This window comes from Fringilla coelebs (assembly GCF_963513975.1).
Source record: "Fringilla coelebs genome assembly, chromosome: 39".
NCBI classification, from domain to species: Eukaryota; Metazoa; Chordata; class Aves; order Passeriformes; family Fringillidae; genus Fringilla; species Fringilla coelebs.
This window is the reverse complement of record NC_140065.1, coordinates 23,485-30,621: the sequence shown is the minus strand read 5'-3', so window position 1 is coordinate 30,621 and position 7,137 is coordinate 23,485.

The following is a 7,137-nucleotide window of genomic DNA, read 5'->3' as shown; positions in this document are numbered from 1 at the left end:
CCCACACCACAAAATTCCCAAACCCCCCCAAAACCCCAAAATCCCCAAATCCCCCAAAGATCCACAAAACCCCCAAATCCCCAAACACCCCCAAGACCCCAAACACCCCAAAATCCCCAAACCCTCCCAAACCCCTCCAAGACCCCAAAATCCCCAGATCCCCCAAAATCCTCAAACCCCTCAAAAACCCCAAAATCCCCAAATCCCCAAAATCCCCAAAATCCCCAAAATCCCAAAATTCCCAAAGATCCCCAAATTACCCCCAAACCCCTCCAAGACCCCAAACATCACCAAATTCCCCCCAAGATCCCCAAATCCTCCCAAGAACCTCAAATCCTCCAAGACCCCAAACACCCCAAAATCCCCCAAAATCCCCAAACCCCTCAAAAACCCCAAGATCCCCAAATTACCCCCAAATTCCCCCAAGACCCCAAAACCCCCCAAGACCCAAATCCCCCAAGACCCCAAACTCCCCCCAAAAACCCCAAAATCCCAAAAATCCCCAAATCCCCCCAAGATCCGCAAATTCCCCAATCCCCACCAAAAACCCCAAAATCCCGGAATCCCCCCAAAATCCCCAAATCCTACTAAGATCCCAAAACACCCCCAAGACCCCAAACTCCCCAAAAACCCCAAAACCCCTCCAAGACCCCAAAGCCCTCCAAGACCCCAAACACCCCAAAATCCCCAAATCCCCCAAAATCCCCCCAAGACCCCAAACCATCAAAACCCCTCCAAGACCTCAAACCCCCCCAAGACCCCAAAAACCCCAAAATCCCCCAAAACCCCCAAACCCCTCAAAAACCCCAAAATCCCCCAAAATTCCCAACCCCTCCCAAAACCCCAAAATCCCCAAATCCCCCCCAAAATCCCACCAAGACCTCAAACACCCCCAAGACCCCAAACACGCCAAAATCTCCAAATCCCCCAAAATCCCCAAACCCCCCCACAAAACCCCAAACACCCCCAAGACCTCAAACCCTCCAAGACCCCAAAATTGACAAAATCCCCAAATCCCCCCCAAAACCCCAAAATCCCCAAAACCCCCCAAGATCCTCAAATCCTCCCCCAAATCCCCCCAAGATCCCAAACACCTCCAAGATCCCAAACACCCCAAAATCCCCAAACCTCTCAAAAACCCCAAAACCCCCAAATCCCCCCAAGATCCCCAAATCCTCCAAGACCCCAAAATCCCCAAAATCCCCCCAAGACCCTCAAACCCTCCAAGACCCCAAACACCCCAAAAAACCCCAAAATTCCCCAAATCCCCCCAAGATCCCCAAATCCTCCAAGACCCCAAAATCCCCAAAATCCCCCCAAGACCCTCAAACCCTCCAAGACCTCAAACCTCCCAAAAAGCCCAAAATCCCCCCAAAACCCCAAAACCCCCCCAAAACCCCCAAAATCCCCAAATCCCCCCAAGACCCCAATTCCCCCAAAATCCCCCCAAGACCCCAAACCCTCCAAAAACCCCAAAACTCCCTCAAAATCCCCCAACCCCCCCCAAAAACCCCAAAACCCCCCCCAAAAACCCCAAAACCCCCCAAAACCCCCAAAATCCCCAAATCCTCCCAAGATCCCCAAATCCCCCCAAAGACCCCAATTCCCCCAAAATCCCCCCAAGACCCCAAACCCTCCAAGACCTCAAACACCCCAAAATCCCCAAAATCCCCCAAAAACCCCAAAACTCCCTTAAAATCCCCAAAAACCCCCCAAAAAACCTGAAACCGCCCCAAACCCTCCCCCAAAACCCCAAAACTCCCTCTAAATCCCCCAAAACACCCCCAAAACTCCCTCAAAACCCCAAAACCCCCCCAAAAACCCCAAAACCCCCCCAAAATCCCCAAATCCCCCCAAAATCCCCAAATCCCCCCAAGATCCCCAAATCCTCCAAGACCCCAAAATCCCCAAAATCCCCCCAAGACTCTCAAACCCTCCAAGACCCCAAACACCCCCAAAAAACCCCAAAACCCCCCAAAACCCCCCAAAAACCCCAAACTCCCCCCAAAAGCCCCCAAAAACCCCGAACCCCCCCCCAAAAAACCCCAAAACTCCCTCAAAATCCCCCAAAACACCCCCAAAACTCCCCCAAAAACCCCAAAACTCCCTCAAAATCCCCCCAAACCCCCCCAAAACCCCCCCGAAAACCCCAAAACCCCCCCAAAATCCCCCTTTTTCCCCCACTCCAGACGCCGCCCCGGCCCCGCCGAGCGACGACGACGACGACGAAGACGATCCCCCCCCCAACCCTCCCGAAAAACCCGAAACCCCCGGATCCCCCCCGGCGACACCGCCGAACCCCAAATCCCCTCCGAGCCCCTCCGGCTCCGCCGAAACCCCAAAAACTCCCCAACCCCGAAAACCGCCGGGAAAACGCCGCGGAAAATTCCGGAAGCTCCGATCCCGCCACCTGCGCTGCCACGATTGCGGCAAGGCGTTGGCGTCGCCGAAACGCCGCGGCGGCTCGGAACGACCCCACAAATGCCCGGAATGCGGGAAGAGCTTCGGGTCGAGCTCGAGTTTGGCGACGCATCAACGGCGTCACGCCGGGGTCGGCGCCGATCCTTACGAATGTCCCGAATGCGGGAAATCCTTCGGCGCGGGTTCGGCGTTCATCCAACACCGGCGCGTTCACGCCGGCGCGGCGTCGTCGGCGCCGTGTCGTTGCGGGGTTTGCGGGAAGAGTTTCGCGTCGAGTTCGGGGTTGGTGAAGCATCAAAAGGTTCACGCGGAGGAGAAACCCTACAAATGCGGCGATTGCGGGAAAGGGTTCAACTGGAATTCCCACCTGGAGCGGCACCGGAGGATTCACACCGGGGAGAAACCCTACGAGTGCGCGGAATGCGGGAAGAGTTTTTCGTGGAGTTCGCACTTGGATCGGCATCGCCGCACCCACGCGGCCGCGGCGGCGGCGGCGGAAGAGGAGGAATCGGGAGGGCGATGCGCCGAGTGCGGGGCGGGATCGGCGGAAGGGCGGAAAAATCCCAAAAAAGTCAAAAAAACGGTGAAAACTCAACGGGAATCGGCGGAGAAACCGCACGGATTCGCGGCGGCGTTGGCGGAACGTCGGCGCGATCGCGGCGGCGCCGGCAAACCGTACGAATGTCGGGAATGCGGGAAAAGCTTTTCCTGGAGTTCCCACCTGGATCGACACCGGCGAATCCACATGGGGGAGAAACCTTTCCGTTGCGTCAACTGCGGCAAGAGTTTCTCCCAAAGTTCTCATTTGGAACGGCACCGGAAAATCCACCGGGAGCCGTGCGGGGAGTGCGGAAAAAACGAAGGGAGAAAAGGGAGAAACTTCCAGAAGCGGTGCGGGATTTTGGGGGAGGAGAAATGCGAGGAGTGCGGGAAGGATTTGGGTTTGGGGACGAGTTTGGGGTCGAGTTTGGGGTCGAGTTTGGGGTTGGGATTGAAGGATCAAAGCACCCAAACTGGTGAAAAACCCTTCGAGTGCGGCGAGTGCGGCAAAAGCTTCGCTCAAAATTCGGCGTTGGCCAAACACCGCCGGATGCACACGGGGGAGAAACCCTACGAGTGCCCCGAGTGCGGCAAAAGTTTCGGCGTCCGTTCCAACCTGATCAAGCACCGGCGCACCCATTTGGGCGAGAAACCCTACAAATGTCAAGATTGCTCCAAAGGGTTCATCCAAAAATCCGATTTGACCAAACACCGGCGGATGCACACGGGGGAGAAACCCTACGAGTGCCGCGAGTGCGGGAAACGTTTCAGCGTTTCGTCCAATCTCATCAAGCATCAACGGATCCATCTGGGGGAAAAACCCTTCCAGTGCTCCGAGTGCGGCAAGAGTTTCATCCAACGCTCCGAGCTCACCATCCACCGGCGCGTCCACACCGGCGAGAAGCCCTACGAGTGCCGCGAGTGCGGGAAGCGCTTCAGCCGCAGCTCGCACCTCAACCGGCACCGGCGCACCCACGCCGGCAAAGGCGGCGCCGCCTCCTCTTCCTCCTCCTCCTCTTCCTCTTCCTCCTTCTCTTCTTCTTCCTCTTTCACTTCCTCCACCTTCTCTTCTTCTTCCTCCTCCTCGGCCTTCCCGGCCTTCCCAGGCTCCTCGGCCGTGCCGGCGCCGTTGGAGCTGCCCTGGGCGTTGGCGTTGCCGGGCCGGGCGTTCCCGGGGTTTCCGGTGGGTAATTAATGGGAGGTGGTTAATTAGGGGTTGGTTGGGTAATTAAAGGGGGGGATGAGGGATTCTCATGGTGCCGGGGGGTTCCCGGCGTTCCCGGTGCCCAACTGGGGTTGGCCAACCCAACACCCAACCTTGGCTTGGTCCCATTCCATTCTCCTGGCCAATTAACGATCTCTAATTAATTAGGGGTGGATCCATTCATTAATTAGGCAGGGAGATGAGGATTTCCCATCATTCCATGGTTCCGGGGGTTTCCCAGCATTCCCAGTGCTCCCAGTGCCCAACTGGGCTTGGCCAACCCAACACCCACCCATGGCGTGGTCCCATTCAATTCTCATGGCCAATTAACGATCTCTAATTAATTAGGGGCGGATCCATTCATTAATTAGGCAGGGAGATGAGGATTTCCCATCATTCCATGGTTCCAGTCAGTTCCCAGCATTCCCAGTGCTCCCAGTGCCCAACTGGGCTTGGCCAACCCAACACCCAACCTTGGATTGCCCCCATTCCATTCTCATGGCCAATTAACGATCTCTAATAAATTAGGGATTAATGAATCCGGTAATTAAATGGGAACACAAGGAGTTGGTGAAACACCGGCCCACCCACGGCAAAGGCGGCGCCGCCTCCTCTTCCTCCTCCTCCTCTTCTTCCTCCTCCTCCTCTTCTTCCTCCTCCTCCTCTTCCTCCTCCTCTTCCTCATCCTCCTTCTCTTCTTCTTCCTCTTCTTTCGTTTCTTCCAACTTTTCTTCTTCCTCCTCCTCCTCGGCCTTCCCGGCCTTCCCGGGCTCCTCGGCCGTGCCGGCGCCGTTGGAGCTGCCCTGGGCGTTGGCGTTGCCGGGCCGGGCGTTCCCGGGGTTTCCGGTGGGTAATTAATGGGAGGTGGTTAATTAGGGGTTGGTTGGGTGATTAAAGGGGGGGGATGGGGGAATCTCACGGCGCCGGGGCGGTCCCGGCGTTCCCGGTGCTCAACTGGGCTTGGCCAACCCAACACCCAACCTTGGCTTGGTCCCATTCCATTCTCCTGGCCAATTAACAATCTCTAATTAATTAGGGGTGAATCCATTCATTAATTAGGTGGGGAGATGAGGATTTCCCATCATTCCATGGTTCTGTGGGGTTCCCAGCGTTCCCAGTGCTCCCAGTGCCCAACTGGGCTTGGCCAACCCAACACCCACCCATGGCGTGGTCCCATTCAATTCTCATGGCCAATTAACGATCCCTAATTAATTAGGGGTGGATCCATTCATTAATTAGGCAGGGAGATGAGGATTTCCCATCATTCCATGGTTCCAGTCAGTTCCCAGCATTCCCAGTGCTCCCAGTGCCCAACTGGGCTTGGCCAACCCAACACCCACCCATGGCGTGGTCCCATTCCATTCTCCTAGCCAATTAACAATCTCTAATTAATTAGGATTGAATCCATTCATTAATTAGGCAGGGAGATGAGGATTTCCCATCATTCCATGGTTTTGGCCATTCCCATCATTCCCAGTGCTCCCAGTGCCCAACTGGGCTTGGCCAACTCAACACCCAACCTTGCCTTGGTCCCATTCAATTCTCATGGCTAATTAACGATCTCTAATTAATTAGGGGTGAATCCATTCATTAATTTGGTGGGGAGATGAGGATTTCCCATCATTCCATGGTTCCAGTCAGTTCCCAGCATTCCCAGTGCTCCCAGTGCCCAACTGGGCTTGGCCAACCCAACACCCAACCTTGGCTTGGTCCCATTCCATTCTCATGGCTAATTAACGATCTATAACTAATTAGGATTGAATCCATTCATTAATTAGTGGGGAGATGAGGATTTCCCATCATTCCATGGTTCCAGTGGGTTCCCAGCATTCCCAGTGCTCCCAGTGCCCAACTGGGCTTGGCCAACCCAACACCCAACCTTGGCTTGGTCCCATTGAATTCTCCTGGCTAATTAACAATCTCTAATTAATTAGGGGTTCATTAACTCATTAATTAATTGGGGAGATGAGGATTTCCCATCATTCCATGGTTCCGGGGGGTTCCCGGCGTTCCCAGTGCTCCCAGTGCCCAACTGGGGTCAAGGATCCATCCCTGGGTTTGGTCCCAACTCGTTCTGTGGCCAATTAACGATCTCTAATTAATTAGAGGTTCATTAACTCATGAATTAATTGGGGTAATGAGGATTTCCCATCATTCCAGTGCTCCCAGTGCCCAACTGGGGTTGGCCAACCCAACACCCAACCTTGGCTTGGTCCCATTGAATTCTCCTGGCCAATTAACGATCTCTAATTAATTAGGGGTGGTTCCATTCATTAATTAACAATCTCTAATTAGTTAGGGATTCATTAACTCATTAATTAATTGGGGTAATGGGGATTTCCCATCATTCCCAGCATTCCCAGTGCTCCCAGTGCCCAACTGGGCTTGGCCAACCCAACACCAACCTTGGCTTGGTCCCATTGAATTCTCCTGGCTAATTAACGATCTCTAATTAATTAGGGGTGGTTCCATTCATTAATTAACGATCTCTAATTAATTAGGGGTTCATTAACTCATTAATTAATTGGGGTGATGAGGATTTCCCATCATTCCCAGTGCTCCCAGTGCTCCCAGTGCCCAACTGGGCTTGGCCAACCCAACACCAACCTTGGCTCGGTCCCATTGAATTCTCCTGGCTAATTAACGATCTCTAATTAATTAGGGGTGATTAATTGGCTAATTAATGACCTGAGGGGGAATTCTCATCACTCCCAGGGCCCAAGGTTCAAACCTGGGGAAAAATGAGGGAAAATTTGGGGGAAAAAATGGAAATTTTGGGGAATAAAAGAGGGAAAATTATGGAAAAAATTGGGAAAAATTTGGGGGGAAATTGGGAAAAATTTGGGAAAAAATTGGGAAAAATTGGGGGAAAAATGGGAAAAAATTTGGGGAAAAAGTGGGAAAATTTGGGAAAATCTGGGGAAAAAATGGGAAAAAATTGGGAAAAATTTGGGGAAAAAATGGAAAAAATT